The sequence below is a fragment of the Temnothorax nylanderi genome, unplaced genomic scaffold (assembly GCF_030848795.1).
Source record: "Temnothorax nylanderi isolate EJ_2023f unplaced genomic scaffold, tnyl_v1.0 TNYL_tig0005_pilon, whole genome shotgun sequence".
NCBI classification, from domain to species: domain Eukaryota; kingdom Metazoa; phylum Arthropoda; class Insecta; order Hymenoptera; family Formicidae; genus Temnothorax; species Temnothorax nylanderi.
This window is the reverse complement of record NW_027249067.1, coordinates 1,300,023-1,320,254: the sequence shown is the minus strand read 5'-3', so window position 1 is coordinate 1,320,254 and position 20,232 is coordinate 1,300,023. Positions and strand designations below refer to the sequence as shown.

Genomic DNA, 20,232 nt, shown 5'->3' with positions numbered 1-20,232 from the left:
TCTCGTTCGGCCCACAATTGAGAGTTTTCTTCCACAGTGGAGACACTACGAAGATTCAATATCGCGCATACAAATTACTAAAATTGATATTATTTCTGTTTTTTTTTTATGATAATAAATACGCGCGAATTGAAATGTATGTGTACGAAATCATATCCGCGATCGTTATCGTTGAAATTGTTTCAATGTAATGTCGTATGTTCGCGACAGTCGCACAAATGCACCTCACGTGTTGGAGCTTATATAGTCGCTTTAACGATCCGAGCGACCGAAATCCAATTCAATCTTTGTTATAAACAATGGACAAATTAGCACACCGGCGATTCGTTCTCCAAACACCGTAACTGATTCACTGGCTCGTTCATTTTCGCTCTTCCATAAAACTGAGCTTTTAAGCTTTTAATTATATAATCTTATTTATATATAAATGTCACGCGAAACTTCCGTAAGATTTCACACCCTCTTTTTTATTATAACCATCATATTATCTATTGTTATATCACCCTGTTATATCTTTTTATACAACTACGTGTTATCACACGAAACAAAACGCGAGGCATCTCTCGGTTTATATTGCTGGCTTAGATCGAATGAAAGATTTATAGTGGCGCCCTGTATTTTCTGACAGACTTAAAACTAAGCGGGAAAAGGTCGTGGCATTCGTTCGCGGGAGGAAACGTATTATTTCTCCTCGTAGTAAGGGTTTACGCATCCCCACGGGAAAGGCGTCACGAGCTTCATGCATCAGCAGCGTGCGTTTTGCATAAGATAAATAAAACACCGTTATGTACGCCACGAGATGATAGAGATTACAACGAGCTGGGAGTAAGCACGAACTATCAAGTGAACTATCAGGGAAATGGTTTTGTCACGGTGAACAACACGACGTAGTTAATCCTTGCTTATTGTTAAAGAAAAAAAAGTTAAGCGAAAGTTTGATTTACAATACGATATAATACGAATTCAAAAGATAAAATGTCTAATTGGATATATTTGTGTATAAAACATTTTCGTATATTTTATTGATAGACTTGGGGTTATGGCACATAGAAAAAATTAAGTAGTAAAACTTAAGTAGTAAGCAAATCAGCCAATTACAGTCAAGAACTTAAGGCATAACGTAAGCGGTAGCAAATCCAAACTGTTGATTTTCTTACTGCTAACGTTTTACTGCTTAAGTTTTTCTATATGCCAAAGCCCTAAGGATTGCGCAAAACACTAAAACTCGTTTAAAACTTAATTCGTCACGTGAGCCTGTCACGCGTGACGGTTTCGGGAATACGAGAGTACACGACGGAGGTCTAAAAGATGTATCATTTTAAGGGTCCTCCAGAAGTGGCTTGTCCTTCGGGGTCGAGAACGTCTATTGACACTCTCGAACGGGAGTTCGACGAACTCGAGTTTCCTGCATGCTCGGGGAAACGAGAGAGAGAGAGAGAGAGAGAGAGAGAGAGAGAGAGAGAGAGAGAGAGAGAGAGAGAGAGAGATTGCGAGATTGCGTCCGTCCGGTTGCCCGCCATAAATTTTTCATTCGACTTGCAACTTCCATCGTTCGCGTCCATATCCCCCGGATCAATTCCGCCCTCTGCGTCGCCGTTATGCGTTGTCGATGCTCGCGTTTACGCGTTTACACGATAAAAAGGACTTCGTCTGACTTGCGTCGCTCTCTTCGACGTACCGATCCGTCGGTTAGGTTAGAAGTCACCGTCTGCAACTGTCGTAACTGTTATGTAAATGTCACTTTGCAGTACTTTTGTACGTTGAAGGAGACTTACTACGCGGAACGTAAACACAAAGGAGACTTGCTGGAAACGTAGAAAAGTTCGACCTCGAGAAAATATGTCTGGTACACTTTTGATGATCTTTAAGCTCTCGCTTTATTTATTACGTTTTATCGACAACCGATATCAATCATATAGGAAAAATGATAGAGTGCCCTTTCGAATTACGCAATTTTCCAAGCATTTTCCGCGTGTCACTTCTATCCGCTTCTACCATTTCTATTTAGATTTCTATTATCGAGACAACGATAAACTGCAACGGGTCGTGACCTCGTTTTACAATTGCACTTGTGGAATATGATTGAACAAATTTTATCGATGGGACAATTATGATAAATCTGAAATCTATAATAGTGATTTAATAGTGATTTAACACGAAGCACCCAGCACCGATCAATTTTATAACAATGATTTTTTATAACGATACACTTATAACTTCACAGTTTTGTAAGAGAGTGTGTTTTTGGAGCAACAAAATTGATTCTAAAATATTTCAAGTATCATGTTACTGAAATATTATGTTATTTCTTAATCACGGGGCTATCTGCGTGCGGTCCACAGATAATACGCTGACGCTGAATCTTGATAAACTCAGGGTTATCGGCGTAGTATCAAACATAGTAAGCAACGTGGCGCAGCAAATAAAACGCGTCCTCGATTTGAGAATTAATCTCACCTACTTATCGGTCAACATTTATATTCACTCTTGCACAATTTACTTCTGTCCTATCCGACGAACATTACTTGTTTCACGTTCACGCGATGGAATATATACATTACGAGCGCGTAAATTGAATTTTTAATACTGTACTAATTTACTGCCCTAATTTATGCGCATCTTTACATGGAAAGTGTTTTTCCGGATGTCTCAACCGCGCGGCCGAGGTGTTATTGTTCTAAAAGTGACGAGAGATTTATCCTAATCTTATATGCAGATCGAATAGAATATGGAATTAATAAGTTCAGAATACTCCATATCGATGATTATTGAAAACTTAAGAAGCGGAAAAGATCTTAACAAAGTTCGCGAACTGTGCTCGTGCTTCGCTTAAAATTCATTTCGTGTAACCGCGACGATTGGCCGCAGAAGCATGATCGAGCTGTATAATAGCGTCCACCCTTTTATCGCGCGTTTCATCTCGCTCCTTGGATCGTCCTTGGTTATATCTGCACCTGGGTATAAATATGCGGCGATCAATTTGTCTCTTAACGTGGAAAGGGCATGCATCTCGCACTCTCTCTCTCTCTTTCTCTCTTTCTCTCTTTCTCTGTCCTGGCAGTACCGGAGGGTAACCCATTCCCTGCGCGATCCTTTCTTCCATTCTGCCTTTCGCATGAGTACTTCGTACGAGAGCAGCCTCGAGGGCCACTCGCGCTCTCCCCCACGACTACTCTCCCCTGAGTGCAGACTATTTTTCTTTATTGCAGCTGGGGTCTTCGCATCTTAGCTACGTGTCACTGCCCCCGCAACGACCACGCCGTTTTCGACAGCCCTCCTTGGGATAACATCTCGCTCGGACACCCTATTATCGTTGGAATGCGATTGACATTGCGAGATTATTTTCACGATTTATCTGTGTATTTATTTTCACCATCAACCACGCTAGAAATATATGAATATCTATTGTTCATATATATATATATATATATAATTCCTGAAATATAACTAGACTCTAACGCAAACAAGATTTGGGCATCGATGCCAATCGTCATCTACACGTGAAGACGATTATTTTGCGAAATAGTAACATGCGCGCGGAATTACGGATAGTTATTGCGACTCGAGCGGCATTATGTCGCCCGTGATTGCGCGAACACGCGCACGTGTGCAGTCGCGTAATGCGCGGCGGGCTTCGCGAAAATGCGCGCCAGATGTCGAGCCCGCGGTCGAATTAGCACTTTTATTGCCCGGACATTTTTCGCTCCGCGCGCATAAACCCGCCGCGTCGTCGGGGATGTCGAATTTTCCGCGGAGGAGCATCCTACATTCCGACGAGATGTTGAATTTCTACGCGTCGAATTTGCATCTTGAAATTTACGATCATGACCGTGGAACTGTTCAAACTTTACTCAACTTTAAGTGCACGGACGTTATTCCTTTTTATCGCGGTTTTTTCTCTTTCTCATTTAAAACTATCATTAGGCAAATAAACTTTGCTCAAATATTGGAACTTATAAAGCTGAATATATACGGCATTTATATCTAATGTAAGAAAAAAAAAACAAATTTGTTTTATTATATATAATATTATATATAAATGCATATAATAACGTTGAGAGGAATATATTTTGATTGCAATGGTTTGAGAGATTAAACGCTTTAAGTGTGTAGGAAAGAGAGATTAAATGCTTTGTGTGCGTAGGAGAGAGAGATTAAACGCTTTAAGTGTGTAGGCGTAAGAGTCACATAAAGTTTAGAACGTTGACACGTGAGACAGAAAATATTACAATGCATTAATTGGCGCTAAAATGATGCACTATCTATTGAGCTTTATTAGATAAATGTATCCCTCGTGGCACCGCCACGTGGAGTACATACGTTTATTAAACGAGACTTCAAATTTTTTATCGTTATCGCCATATTAACCCCTTTCAGGTGACCGACGGTGAAAGGTCACCGCTCAATTTACACGAAAGTGTCGCTCCCTTGCCAAGTTCGGTTTCGGAGAGGAAACGTCACGAAAATTGAATTGGCTCTTCCCCTCCTCTCTCTCCCCGGTACCGGCCCACGTTTCGCCATTTCCGATGTTTCCTCATGTCCAGACGGATTAATGCCTTGGAAAATTGAGAATCCGCGCCTGAGAAAACCGGATATACCCGCGTCATATCTTCAGTAGGTACACGCCTTTCTCGCTTTTTCGATGTTATACCTTCGCCGATATTGATGCGAAATCGTTTTCTCGAAACTGTTCCTAACAATTTGTCCCCTTAATTTTTTTTTACAAAACATAAAATATCCCATTTCGCATAATTTAAAAAATAAAACGGCCAAAATATTAACGTTCTTAAAAATTACGTTAATTTTGAATATTTAATCATTGTGCCAATTAAAGACGCGAAATGTTAGGATATTAATCATACATATAGCGTCTTGTAAAATCTGTGTCAGATTTTGCCGCCTCGTACCTCGAGGCGATCTAATTCGATAAACATATGACCGTGGAAAACAGCGGCGCGCGCCGCGTCCCGATCGAGGGTTAAATTATTTCCCGTTCTTGCGCGAGCCACGTGATTAATCATCCTCGTACCGAGGGCGGCAACGGGCGAGCCTTCTAAGATCGACGTTTTCGGCTCCGGTGACCCGGAATAAGAGGGCCCCGCGCGCCGGTAATCCGCGTCGGCTCGGGACCTGACGATCGATCGGCCGTGGTGTTCGATCACCAAGACTCGATTCGGTCACTCCTTGCCATTCGGCCCCGGTCGACCCGCGATGGTCGACTAAACCAACGGCGAACGGGATGGTTCTTCATCCTGCGACGCCGTACGCGCTTCGTCACCGATCGATACGCTCGCGCCAGCGTAGTAGAAAAGACGTCCTGTCTCTCTTTCCCTTTCCCCCCTCTTTCTCGCTCCTTTCCCCGTAAGCCTGTGTCACGCGAGCGAACGTTGCTGCTGCAATTCGGAAGAACTCGTGGATCGGATTAAGCCCGATACTTGCCGATCCGTCTGACACTCGCGTTTTCTTTTAGACAATTTAGTATATTTACGGGGGACTTCGCAAAATTCGTATTCCTGCTTCATTCAGTGGGATCTTTTAAAGGGTTAATCTTCTCTTGATGTAACTTGGAGCACTTATCCTTCCTTAATTAACATTTCGCATTCCGGTTTTGAACATAACGAAGCTGTAAGAGGCTTCGTATAGCTTCGTGGCTTCGTAATTGTTTTGATTACACATACGTATCCTCAGAACTTAATATCGTACCCATTAGACTTGAATAGTAAATTCAAAGAGACGCACTTTGCTAAAATAAATGTTCTTATTACTATTAACTATTAACGAAAGTCAGTCTTATTGGGATCGAGACCAAGCAAACAAAGCAGACGAACACGAATGAACAAATTTACTTCGGTGGCGTGAGTACGAACTCAAATTTGCTTCGGTAAATTCGTCCCGTCTCTTATTGGCACATCAAAGGAAAAGCGCTCACTATATTCGTTTTGTTCGTAAATATTCGTTCGTGATTGTTCATTCGCGCTAATTTGGTCTGGACCCTTTAGACAAGTTTGCGCGCACTGCGATTCTGTTCATTTCGTTTCGATTAATTTGGAGTCGTTCTCCGAGTTTATGTTAATCAACGTCGTATGTGATTCTCTCGATAAATTAGATCGCCAACATTAATTCGCGCGGCTTAACTTCTGGTAGAGAGAAAGGCAGGAAGGGACGAGCTCTTCGACCTCCTCCGCGTTATTTCATTTTTTCATTTTGTACCGCAGATCCGCGTCGAACACAACGGCAGCGGCAGCAGCGTGCGCAAATTGAATTTCATTTTCCCCATCTTCAATCGCCGTGTCGCGCGGTACTTGCCGTAAATGCTCCGTGCATTAAGTGCATTCTCTGTGATTCATCTCGTCTGGCGGATAAAGCGTCTTCGCAACGCCCGCGCGAGTTTAACGACTGTTGATCCCCTTTTTTAAAATACGTCGTTTCTTCCACACATCGTATGTCCGGCATAATAATACAATAATAGGAAACCTTTGCAAAGGCGCGCCGTAATCAGCTTTCATCCCGCCCCGGTACCTAATCTCTCCTCGCAATCCCGCGTTACGTCAGTTATCGCATTACTCGCGATTCCTATAAGCATTTGCATATTTCGCAGTGCGCGACATCGTGACACGTCCCGTTAATCCGCGATGCACGACGATTTTTCTGAGCGTCTGCTTCTTGACCCTGAAGAAGGAAAGAGGGGGAGAAGGACAGTAGGAAGAAAGAGGAGAGGAAGATCGGACGAAAGAATGAAAAGTAACTTTATACTCATCGTTCAAGGGATCGCGCGTGGCTAAACGTTGGGACGAAGGTGACTCTCTCTCTCTCTTTTTTCTTCTTTTATTTCGGCAGCACGTGTGCACGCTCGTTTTAACAATACGGGCTCATCGATGTGTTCGCAATTGGTCGTTTCATTTTTAACATCGACCGACATTTCTCCGCTCTCTCTCCCCCTCGCCGTTTTATTCTTCGTGCACTCTCAGGCGATGCACACAGCGTTGTGCATCGGATATGCACAAGTGAGCGCACATCTGCGAGGCCGTCGCGTTTTTCTCCTCTCCGCGGGACGTGAGAAACGTGTCTCTTGACATGTGCAGCGTATTTCGCACGAGCATCCGTGTCTCGCAATCTCGGGGTCGGGCTTTCCGCTACGCGACCCTTGAGTTCTTCAAATTCCCGACCATATTTTTTTACATATTTAACAGAAAAATTAATTTTCTTTTAAATATGTACAAAAAATGGACGAGAATGTGAGGAACTATTTAATTTAATTATTCCCGCAAGATATTCGAGTAACTCAGACAAGTTATGGCATGCAATGACACATTTTCAATGATGACACATAAATGCACGAATTATAAGCACGTATTATATTATATTTAATCGTATGATAATCAGTCGATAAATTTCTTTTTGGAATTAAACTCTTGAAAGTTACGAGAAAGGCTTTTCAAAGGCTTTAGAAGTTATATCACTAGTTATTGCTGTACAAACGATATTTGGCGCGTGCCGAGTGTTAGTTGGCGAGATTACGTTAATAAGAAATAAACACCTGTTATTTTCTCAGCCGTGACTCACACGGAAATTAACTCCTTAAGTATTACAACAAAGCTTACGAAAACGATTATAACTGGCTCTGTCTCAGCAAAGTAGCGGTACAAAAACGACGATATGTCGTAAAACCTTCTCGAAAAGGCGGCTGCTGGATATTTTCGCATCAGCAGAGAAGGTGTCTATCACTGCTCTAATGATTACTCGAACAGTAAAGTGTCGCGACAGCGATCGTCTTTCTCCATCGACACCCACCTACCTACTTACCTTACTTATCCGGTGCGAGTAAATTATTGCGAAAGTACGCCACTCGTGCCAGAAAGACCGATTCCTGGTGTCGCGCCAGGACACCTTCGTTCTCCGCAGAAATCTTTGTGTTCTTCATTACGGCTGTCGCGACAGAAGATATCTCTCATCTGCCCGGGAGAGAAGCGAGAGAAGCTTGCGCTCTGTCCAGTCGGTAGCTAAACCCGTTGCCGGTATGCGCCAGTATGCGGCAAGCGTAAAAAAGTAGTATTTTTGCATCAAGATAAGGATAATTACTGAATTAGAGTGAGAATGATGGAAACAGTTAGAAATTATTACAGTTAATTATACCGCGATTAACAGCGATGCTTGTGCTATTTTAAGTTATTCTAGAAACCGAATACATTCTATTTTTAATACATTTGCAATGACGTATCTATTACCGCATCATTTTAATAATTGTTTTCGAATAAAACGTTCTGATCAGTGACGTCAAATGGCTAGAGCGCGCCGCTTCGCGAAGCAACGTCCAATGCGAATTAGAAGTGGCAGAGAATAAAAAAAGAGAAGGAGAAGAACGACATTCGCGAATGAGATCTCGTCGTTTTGGTATCTAAATTTAGCCGGTTATGAATGGATCGGCTCGTCACCGATACGCGACGATCGTCCACGCGCGTTTATTTAAGTATGAAAGCGACACGACGAGACGTGTCCGAATTTAAAATAAGGGCCAGCAATCAAAGTATCCCATTTTTCAGATTACAAAAGAGAGATACATCTCGAAACTATTTTTTTTTTTAAATCGGCATCTTATCTCGAATAGAAACGCGATTGCTCCACTTTTTATTTCGTTCTTGTATTTCCATACCAGCTGAAATCGCAGGGGCTTCGGCGTGATTCGACGAAACGTATCCGCGGATATTCCGCGAGCTCGTCCTTTCCTCGAACAACTAATGAATCGCGCTTAATTGCCAGCGTGCAATCATATTTAATCGTAATTAATCGTGCCGGACGGATGTTGATTGTAGCCGTGGCTCGCTACGATTTCGTATCGATTCGACGCGCACCTAATATTTGCATACGCTTGATAAACGGAGCGAAGGATAGCGCTAATCCACCGGACTGGTTGCAAACCAATACCTAACGTTTAAATGAGAGATGATTATTTCTTCAGAGTATCTCGGCCTTTTAGAGGAGTGTTCTTTTAAAAAGTGTGAATTCGAAATCGCAATCTTTTCTTTATAAATATAGATATATATGCGAAGCAAAATTATTTAACATTAGAAACTAAGGTATCTCAAGTTAAGCTATAGATGTGTAAATAGAGGATGAAGATTCTACTGCAACATTTACAATACTTTCGATATAAATAGAGGGATACTGATTCAACGTATATCCAGATTCTATTCGTGGCGCACCAAGATTAATTATTTCGAGATAAATAACGGTCCAAAGACGGTCGGTAAGATCGGTCACGTGTCTCGTGAAAGTACGATGGATGGATATCGTAGATATCGTATATATGTACGATTTCGGCGACTGTAAATAGAGCACAGATCTTGGACCGCCGTCTCAGTGGAACGAGATCGATTAGTCACCTCCTCGTCTTGTTTGGAACCGTTCCATGCGTGCTGGAACGCGTTCTCTCACGCCTGCTAATATAACCGCGAGAAATCATTGACTCGTGTCACGTCAACCATGATCCAAATAGATACTTCATGTTCTCACAAAAGTTGAATCATCGCTGGTAAATACGCGTGCTACAGAACTCCAGATTATTTCGGTACCTAATTCACTGCGATGCAACATTAAATTTCCGTGAAAGAAATGAATGAGTAATTAGTCACGCGAGAACGCCAGGTGTTCTTGTATTATAAGAGATAGAAAATTAGCCACTTCTTTGTTGGCTAAACTTTAAACGACACGAATAGATAATAGAATTCTTTTGTTGGATTTCAAACGGAGTTTACCTAGTAAATGCTTCATTTTAGGACAAATCATTGAAATGTAAGAATGTTAAATTGAAAATCATAGAAATTATAAAATTATAAAAAAAACATGGCATTTAATCAAATTTTTACTATGGAAAATTTAACTCCAATTTTTTTAAAAAATCCACGAAAGTTTATCGAATACTTTGTGGCTCTACATAAATTTATATTCATTAGCCAATGCATCGTCGTAAATATTTATCGAGAATTTTTGTCATTTTTTTCTTATTACCATACAATTATTTAATTTTCTATCCCCATTTTTTATCATCAGAGAATAGCCATGCTAAACGATTCGAAACGTATTACAGTGTCGATCTTCGTTTCTCCCAACTCGAACGGGGCCGCTCGTGCTTTTTCCTTCTTTCCGCCCCGCCACGCCCTTCCTTTCGTTTCCTGCCGGTCGAAAGCTTCTAAAGTTCAGGAGTCAAAGCCAGCCGCGGCGTAACGGCGTCAAAGAGCTTTTCCGTCGCTTTCTCATCATCGTCGCTACCGCCGCGCCGCCGCCACCGCCGCCGCCGCCGCCATCGTCGTCGTCGTCGTCATCACGCTCCGAAACGGAGTCCCGTGCTTTTATCACACTTTCCGCGATATACGCGCCTACGACGTCGCGGTCTCGCACGCTCGCATGATCGAACTTACCGAAATTCGTGTGCTCGTGACTGAGCAGGTTCCACTCCGGGGTTCGATAATGAGAATAGAACACGAAGCGAAAGCTACATTTACAGGCGTACGGGATTCGAAAGACAATATATATATACGTAAAATAGCATATAATATTTAATAATTTTAACCGTTGCCTAACCGTAATGATCTGCTTTTTCTCTCTTTCTCTCTCTCGCGACGTTATCCCGATTGGCTCGCTCGGTTATATAATGCGAAAAGTCGGCAGTTTTTCGGTGTGGGATTTTATTTGTCCACGTAACGCCGAACGCGGTTATCGAGAGACGAGCCAATTCAAAATCAATAAAACTTGATCAGGCTGTCGCGCTATTCGGCCGGTGCGTCGAAACAGCACACGGTACACCGGGACCATGAAACCATTATCGCGTACACTCGCACATATACACACCCATAGCTTCCTACACATATCCGAAATCGTATGTGCGTACGCGCTATGGGTATGCAATTTACGTCCACCACTGAACTGAAACTCAATGCAACGATAGATAACAACCTTTTATGTCATTAGCTACTGCCAACGACACTCAATTAAAAGAATAGAAAAAAGTCAATAGCGGAAACCTTCGAGAGATAATGGCCTGTTATCAGGTGAAATTTTGTTAACTGGCGCTGAAATTTTAACCAAACCGTTGAACTAAGAATTAATTGCTTTCATCATAAAAACTGTTGAAAAAAACAGCTTGTAATCTCCTGGTAGAGCAAATGTAAATCTAATTATCTTATATCTCAAGGCGCACTGTTACTTGGGCGTTACGAATAGAGAGTAAAAACGAAAGTACTCGACAACGTGCTCTTTCGGTGAAGACGCAAAATGAAACGGCAGAATTTCTTCGCGTTAACTTAATTAATTTTTATCGCGTGCTTTCACATATTGAGAACGGCGACATTAGACGGGATTGCCGCTCGCAGGTTTAATTGCAAAACCGGTGCCTGGTAACGAGTTAATTAATTAAGTGGGCTTTCGGATGTATCGTCCAATCGTGAATGCGCATCAAATTGGGCTATTCCTCCAGCAACGCTGACGCGCATTTCCATCTTTGTGATCCGATTATTGCCAGCGGCGGTACAAGATTATTCCGCGCGCCCCCCCCCCTCCCCCGTAAAACTTGCAACGTGAAACTCAACAGATGTTATTTACGTATCTTTTGGAAAGAGCACAAAATGTCCGCTCGAGCATCCCATTGAACGAAACGTTACGCTAATCGAGTTAAATTTTCGGCAGAATGCGTTTCTCTCGTCCCTTGTCCACATACATTATCATCTGTGATTATCCGAATAATTCATGGTGAGAATGGAGCATCAGCCGCGTATGCGTTAGTTTGCAAGGCAAACGATGCTGCGAGCTCCCTGTTTACATCGCGATCTTTGTCGTCGCACGAATGTTTCGTCGTTTGTACTCGTTAACGTCGGCGCCGTTTGATTTACATGACCTTTACTGCATTTCGCACTCTAGGTGAAGTTATAACGTGTCGCATAAAAAAGTAATACCGTAATGTATGTGTTGATATTTTTAGCTCGCTAAAGGAGAAAGATTATCGGAGCGAACACCACATAGCTCTCAAGGATCTCCAACTAACAATAAGTGTAATTGATTACCGAGTTGTACGACTATATTTGAGAATCAGCTGACTTCTTTCACGTGCTTCTTTCATGACAAGTACATCGAAGTACTCCGCGTCGTTCGCTCACGTTTGACAGCGACAATGCGATTATCTGCAACTTACGCAGCGGGATCGGCGTTATTACGTAAATGCACACGTGCGCGCAAAAAAGAATGCTGCTCGGTGTTCGTTCTGTGATCTTGCAGCTTCAAATTTTTCGACGCACACGAGAACATTTTTTTGCGAGCGCATGTCGCAAAATAGGTCTCGCATTATTCCGCGAATAAAGCGCGAGATCCAGGCTTTTGCCCTAGAACGAAATAACTATCTTTCACATCCACTTTTATCCTCTTACCTCGGCGAAAAATCTGTGCTAAAACATGGTCTCTCTCAAGCTGACGTCTTTATCCCTCGTGAAAATGCGTGTGGAAAAAAAAACGTCGTAATTGGATTGTTTGGAGGAACTCGTCGGCTCGACGCGATTAAATAATCGCGTTTATCCACGCGGTTTATTATGCGAAAATCGGTGACGTCGACACGCCGCTGACACGGGGATCGCCGAAGATTATTCGGGGCTTAGTAACATTGCGGTTATGCAAATAAAGCGTTAACCGGCCGTGCGGCTGCATCTCGCCAGCCGCCTTGATCGAATCCTACGCCGCGCCGTTCCGCTTACGGCATTGACCGCCAACGATGCGGCTGATAGTCGCGCATAACGCCGTGCGGTTATAGTCACGTGGAGATGAATGCGGCGTTTCTCTCCTGCAGGAGCGAAGCTCCGTAGCAGTTGCGGAGCAACGTAATCGATACGTTCTTTCTCCCTCTTATCATTCTCCTCCCTCCCTCTCTCGCTCTCTTTTTCTCTCATTCATGATTTAGAATTTATTCAATCTAATCGATGACTCGATTTGAAGAAATCATTTGAAATTTATTCGTTAATTAATTGTTCAACCGCAACGATCGATCAACGATAAAAATTACGAAGAAAAATGTGCTTACGTGTATTATATATTCCATTTTGCGTTTTCGTTTGTATTTCGTAACTTTTCCTCATAAAAGCAGAACATGAAGCACTGCGGATTAATTCTAAAACGCTTCGAAGAACAAACTTTCCATCTGGCTTGACTTATTTATCTTCACCTTGTTTTTGCACCACTATATAGTAAAGAGGATAAACGTGATGGGCTTATTTGCTAACGTTCTTAACGGAGTTCTTCGGAAAGTGAATCAAAAATTCCAAAAAGCGTGATTTAAGAGGAACATTTTTTTTTAACTGCAGCAAAATTTTGGAATAAAATAAGACTCGACACAGTGTTGCGACATTCGTCGACAAAGTCGTTGCGTTTAACTGGGCGATCTTTTATTATTCTTTCTCCGAGTGATATTTAATGAAAGCAGAGATTCGCTCGTAAAAGTTGCCCGCCGCGATGCGTTAAAGCGTTTTCGCGCTGATAAGCCGGTTCTACGTGTTGCAAACGATAGCAACTGCTAGTTAAAGTGTTATTTCCACGTCGCGCTTGTCAATTGCGGTTGTCGAAAGAAAGTTGACAAACTTTTAACTTTTTTGGCGACAGTAACTGTGGTAATCGGCAATCAGAATTAACACTTTTCAACTAGCAGTTGCCATCGTTTGCGACGTGTAGAACTGGGCTTGAGGTAAACGTTGTTTCGATCGGCCGCGTATCGCGCAACGTCTTGTTGGACGTTCCACGCCCGAGTAAAACGTGTTAACGTGGCGACGGCGGTGGAAGGCACGTGTATCCGACGCGTACAGATAATTATGTGTCAACACAAGTACACGGAAGCGCGCCGTACTTACAATTAGTACTCTGACCTGCCTGCCTGCAGGCGCGCGCCACAAGCTTTCGTTTCACCGACATGACGACATCTTGGTACGCGACGAATAATTTATGCCCAGATGCGATTGTGCACGTGTTACTTTTTTCTTCTTTCCAAGTTTATCTCTTTTAAAGCAGCGCGCGTCGCCTACTTACATTTACATAACAGCCTATTTACGTTTATGCAACAATTTATACATGGGAATGCGTGGAAGGGTAAGAAGGAATAATTTAAAGCTTGGAATCATTTATGAGACCTAAGAGCAGTAGCGAGTCCACCTGACGCCCATGGCCAATCTTGCCCTTGGCCTGTGTAACGTTACCTGATCCATTACCATTATCTGGTAATGCTCTCGTTTCCGTTTTACGCCATATACTGGCAACCATCCAGCTCGCCAGGCTTTCGCTACTGTGGTATCCGAGGGTAAATTATCCAGCTCGTTCCAGCAAATTTCAGAATTTGCATCGATTCAACAGTAAGAAGATACGGACGTCGAAACTTCCTATTATAATTCGGAATAGGAACTCGCAAGCTTGTAGAAAAAAAAAGGAAGGAAGAGAATTAGGATCGGGACAAGTAAATTGGCTGAACCAGGAACGTCTAGCCAGGGGGCGAAGTGTCTAACATCTCGCGATACATTTCCGCCGAGTCCGTCTGCGTCTGTCTGTTTCTTGTCAATGGCTCACGGGCGCAGGTGCGCCGTTTAAAACTGTGGAGTCCCCGCGGCAGTAGCGAAGGTAAACTCTATCCAGTGCTCGCCATCGTATATCCGTTTTGTCGTAGAGCGAGCAAGATGAGAAGTGTGAGACAGAGAGATAGAGTGAGAGAGAAGGGCGGGAGGGAGAGGAAGAGAGAGTGAGAGAGAGAGAGAGAGAGAAAATAGGAGGGAGGGAGAGGGATAGGCTACATGGCAAAGCATAGCGCAGCATAGGCAGCTATCGTGAGGTACGCGGATCAATATTCCGTCCGGTCCATCCTCTGACCCCATATATATCTTCTCTCTTTTCCTCTTACTTGCGTATCCCACCTACCGTCGTCGTCGCTGCTGCCTCGTCTTTCTTTGCCTCTGTCGTTATACACCACCCCCGCGCACGTCCTTCCTCGCCACGTCGCTTTCTTCGCTTTTCAGCGCCGCGCCACTCCACCTCAAATCCATGGCCCTCCAGGCGCCGCTGCATTACGGCCGCTAAAGCGACCGTCGGTATCTGCCCTTCTTCCCTTCCTCCCGTGTATTTGGTCAGAAACGTGGCCTCGTGGACTTGGTTAATTTTTGCGGCTTTGGAGCCTTCCTCGGTAATCTGGCACTTATTCTAATGACAAAAACGTATTGTTCGTTCATTGACGATTAACTATCACTAAGATCTCAAAGAAACGAGAAGAATACGCAGCTTATGATATACAAATTAACTGTATCGCGCTCCATTTTCGCGCTTCCATTTAGAGGAAATTTACTTTGTGAGTAACAGTTCCGGTACTTCTCAGCCGGCAATTGTCCGCACAAATTAAATATTCTTTCGTAGAGATAATGTTCGGAGAGATTGCGATAAATTGTGATTACCGGAGACTACAAATGTCAAAGGTTATTTATAAATCGTAGATGTTCCGTGTTTCATGCAACTGCAAAGAAGCTCTTGTTTTAAAAGAGCATCAAGAGTTGTGACTTCGCTTTTACACGCTGCGCAGCCAGTTATGTCACCTCGGCGACCTATATATTCTCTCTGTCTTAATTTATTGCGTCTCTACTTCTCATTTATTATTTCATTTCCGCTTTCCCTTGTGTTACTTTCTTTCCAAAGAAGAAACGATGCGGCGCTATCGTCCCTCTGGCTTATTGACCATCGAGTCTACACGAAGTCTCGATTGCCAAGCGGTATTAAGGTGTTGCTTCGCTTCGACAAAGTGCCCCCTTTCACTCTTCCTATTCGCCTTATTTTTTTTTTATTTTTTCGATTTTCTATCCAGACGTACATGTGTTTGCAAGTCAACTCGTCAAAATCATTATTTATACTTTGTACTTTGCATTCATTTAAATCAGCATTTTTTAACGGCTGCATTTTATATAAACACATATATATTTACGTATGTGCACATTTTTCTCGCACCCGCGGTAATTTTTTTTTCCTCCGCTTCGCTGTCTTCGTGTCGGTTCGCGAATGGCCGCTTATCCATTCACGTCCATCGAGTCACCGTCAGCCCGCTACTTTCCTTTCGACGTATGCCTGGAAATGGCAGCTGTCGCATCCGCTGTCAATTATCGTGTCGCGGATTCTAAAAGGTTGGCTTTACAACCACATCGATTCCGGTTCGACATTGATCGCCGCGCATCTATAGACTCCTTTTCTCGTTTCGTCTTTCCTCGTGATCGGATTTGTAATAATAGAAATGAGATTACACCAAGTTTATTAACAAGGGGGAAAAAATTGACAGGATTGTCGAAGCTCGGAGATTATTAATGACTTACGCTCCTTTACGCAAATGCGTCTTTGATATTACTTTCAAGTTTGATGATATTTCCATCCTGAATTTTCCAGTAGAGTGAAGATGTGATTATGATATTGTAAATTTCTTAATCTAATTTTTTTCGAAAAAAAAAAAAAAAAAAAGAAAAATACCGATGAGGTTCGTCAATCAAATTAAATCCGATCTGATATTAGAAGAAAGAGTTAGACATTCGCGCTCGTAGTAGTATGATGTCTTCGATCATTTAATATTCGGTGCCCGAATGTAAGTTTATCGAGTTATATCCCAAGTAGGTCGCGGAACTGGTTTTGGCATTCTCGGTTATTTAACAAGCCGCTATCGATTATAATAAAGGGATCTTGCGCAAACGACGAGTTGTGAAAAAGAAAGAAAAAAAATCCCTTTTTTTTACTCACAATCATTAAGAATACCGAATTCTGTGATATGTTCGAACGTGTCAATTTTTATCATTGCAAATCAAACATAACGAAGCAATTATTATCAGCGATATTTTAATACTGTTCGACGTTATCGCATTGAAGTTTGCGCCTCGAATATAACCAAATGACGTACGTATCCGTGGCGTAAACACGGAACGTAGAAAGGACTCTTCACCGTGTTTACATTAGGCGCTATTCTGGACAAAATCAAATTGCCAATCACACGGGCGACAGGGCCGATAGTGTATGGAAAATTCAGCGCGAACACTTCTCACATTGTCATCGGAAACGTCGCGCGGGGAGTATCTATCGTCTCGTGATTGGTAGATTTCAATCTGCGAAGATTGCTTGCTGTAATTGGTAGATGCCTCGTTTGCGTCCAACTCATGGGAATCTAATAATTACAGCTTGCGCGTGAATCAGGCCTTAATGCGAAGACTCTTCCGCTCAATCTTTATGAACTCTACACTACAATCTAATTGCTTTTATAATTCATCTAATTTTTTTAATTGCTTTTATCCTTCAAAACTAGAGATACGAAGTATACTTTTCACATATCTTTGCGATCAAAGTTGCAAAACCGTAAAAAAGTTGCGCAGCCGTTCTTCGGAAGTAGAGCAAGGAACTTCGTGCCTGCGAGAGATCCTGCTTATTTTTTCATTTAATAGATATTCACTTCGGGGAGGAAGAATATTTCTTTTCTCTAAAGCGGATTTTTATCAATAATTTAGATGCGCAAGAATTATTGCAGTCATTTGCGATGTAACGCGGAATGACAATAAACATCGGGCTAATCGTGCGTTGTTCACGACCTAATGAGATTCTGAAAGGATTACGCGATCGTCGCGTCATCGGTCGACGGGTTACGCTCAACACTCGTTCTCATCAAACGAGCTTTGGTATTCCACTTCGCGGAAATTCTACGTAAACTGTTTGCGCGCTGCGTTTCGATCTGACGAGAGAAAACAAGGTGCTCTAGTAATTTCCTCCAATTTTGCGTTCAATTAAAAATTTAAACGCACGAATGTGTATCAATTGCCCGTTATTCGCGATATTTTTTCTGAATATATCGAAATACTTGGCGGTTTGGATAGGAACGTTACATGCAAAACAGTCATTAATTAGAAGTTCTCTCCTCGAACGTAGTAATTCTCCGTTAATTTACAAAATGGCAGAAAGCTTTCATATTTTCATTTCGCTCCGAATGTTTGCGCAAATGGTCGACGCTATCATTTTATACCATTTTGCATTGACGGCAAATTGCTTGTTAGAGGCTTATAGTTGTCATACAACACAGTCGAGTTTATAATTACGACAATAACATCGAATGTAATTACTCCGCCGTAAGTAATATCGTTCACGGTACATTCGAAATATTCGCGCAAATAAACATAGCCGTTTCGCCGTTTTCTGTTTTGTTTGCGTGAGAGACGCAGTTTCCATTCTCCTCTATCACTCTGTGTCAGACATGGCAAGGCAATCACACCTGACTCTCTCTCTCTCTCGAATCGTGAAAATTATTACATCTTTGGTGAGGCTAATCGACATTAAAAATATATTCAGCACGTTGATTTATCGAAAAGAAGCAAGTAATCGAATATTTCTCTCATTTCTGAGAAAACGACGGTAAATAACGTGCAAATGCGATGTTTTGATTTTTACATTGTGGATCTTATTGTTATTTCGCAGTGAAACGAGGAAAGAATTATTGCCGTCTTCGAAGAATACGAGGAACGAAAAGCTAAATAATAATGAAAAGCTTCTTTTACATGATGATATTGATTGTAATATCGTCGTACGAAACATATGGGATTAAAGATTGTCGAGCAACTGCTTAAATAGCAATGATGAACGCAGCAACTTTTAGGTGAGAGACTTTCTTCGACCACGTGGCACAGATATAGTCGCGCATATGTGAAACAATGCACTGAAGTCGATTATGTTCTCACTTTAATATCCAGTATCAAGACTGTACTACGGAGCGCGTTGTTATACGATATTAAAGCAGTTCGCGGCGACATTATTTGGGAGGGAGAACTCGAGTAATTTAGGGCACGTAATTAATATCCTTGCGGCCGTACGTCCATACGTCTCGCCCACGTTGATCGCTATCCTCCCGCAGATACGCGACGTAAAAGCATCGTCCGTTATACGTAGATACGTATATACATCGGTATAAGACTTGATTGAACGTTTCCCCACAGTTTTCGCGGCGACCGAGTTACCAGGTATCGACTTTCGGAACTATCGGTTACCCGAGCTTTTCCCTAGATTGAATATTCAAATTAGTTGTTGTGTTCAAACCGCGAGGAATATATCGCTCTTCCGCTTAATTTCGAGCGTAATGCCGCCGATACCGCGGGGGAGATCAAAGGTCTCGAAAAAGTGGTTACCGCTTTACGGTGTAGAGTTTCTTGCTTTGTCCTCCAATCTCGCAATGCACTTATACTTCTTCCTCGGTGCAGCTCCGCATCCGCTTACATCCCGCTGGAATCGCGCAACCGCGTGCAGCCGATAAACTTTGCGGTGAAACGTTAAGACGAGTTAAGGAACGCTTTGCATCCTATCTGAATAGATAAGCTTTTGAAACGCAATTACTCTCTTTATTCTTCGAGACGATCTTACAAAAAAAGACCTCTCCAGTTGTAGAAAATTCTAAATTCAGCGACAAACACGTTTACAGTAGACAATAAAAAAGAATTATTATTTGATACGGTGAATACTATATCGAGAGAATAAATTATCTTTAACATTACAGTGGACTTTAAAACTAGAAGCATCACACAATGACACCGGTGAATCAGTTACTCAAATACAGGCGGTTCATCAATATTGAGGAAGTAAATGGAACTTAGCTGCTTCCGAGATGGATTGCGCTCGCAAGAATCTTATTTTCTATCGCGCCATCAGTTTTCGCTGGGTGCACACAACGAGGACTGTATGACGAGTGTGTTTATAGCGAGAAAGAACTGAGATTTTCATTCACGAACGAATACCGAGAGTAGATCAAAGGATCGAGATGTTACGGAAAATAGACATTCAAATAAAGGAATTGGATTGAATAATCGAACTCCTCTATTCAATGCTTGGCGATTCTTAGATCTTTTGATCAATTTTTAGATTGTATTCTGACGAATGTCTGGTTGCAAAGTCTCCAAGTTGTGAAATAATCGTAGGTTTTTTTTTAACTAACTCCTTACTACTTTAAAAGACCGGTTACAGAGGACAAATTATTTTTATATCTTGTGAAAGCATGTATTGCTTTATTTTAATATATATATAATCCAGTATGATTCGTACGGCAATTTAATCATGTTGTATAATTCATTTTAACCATCTTATGTCTTTCACGGAAAAAAAAAGGATTTGCTACTATACGGACAACTAACATTTTTTGCTGCGAGAGCTAATTAATTTTGCAATAATTGCCAAACC

At 42.1% G+C, this 20,232-nt stretch overlaps 1 protein-coding gene and 1 long non-coding RNA gene across 2 annotated transcripts in view; both read left to right on the top strand.

Moving 5' to 3' along the window:
- LOC139775997 (serine/threonine-protein phosphatase 2B catalytic subunit 2) overlaps positions 1–20,232 on the top strand; it is a 119,056-nt gene that overhangs the window by 12,846 nt on the left and 85,978 nt on the right. The window lies entirely within an intron of this gene.
- LOC139776072 (uncharacterized) lies at positions 14,712–20,107 on the top strand. Its single transcript, XR_011719005.1, has 3 exons — positions 14,712–18,328; positions 18,487–18,664; positions 19,556–20,107. It is a non-coding gene; the product is annotated as an uncharacterized lncRNA (long non-coding RNA).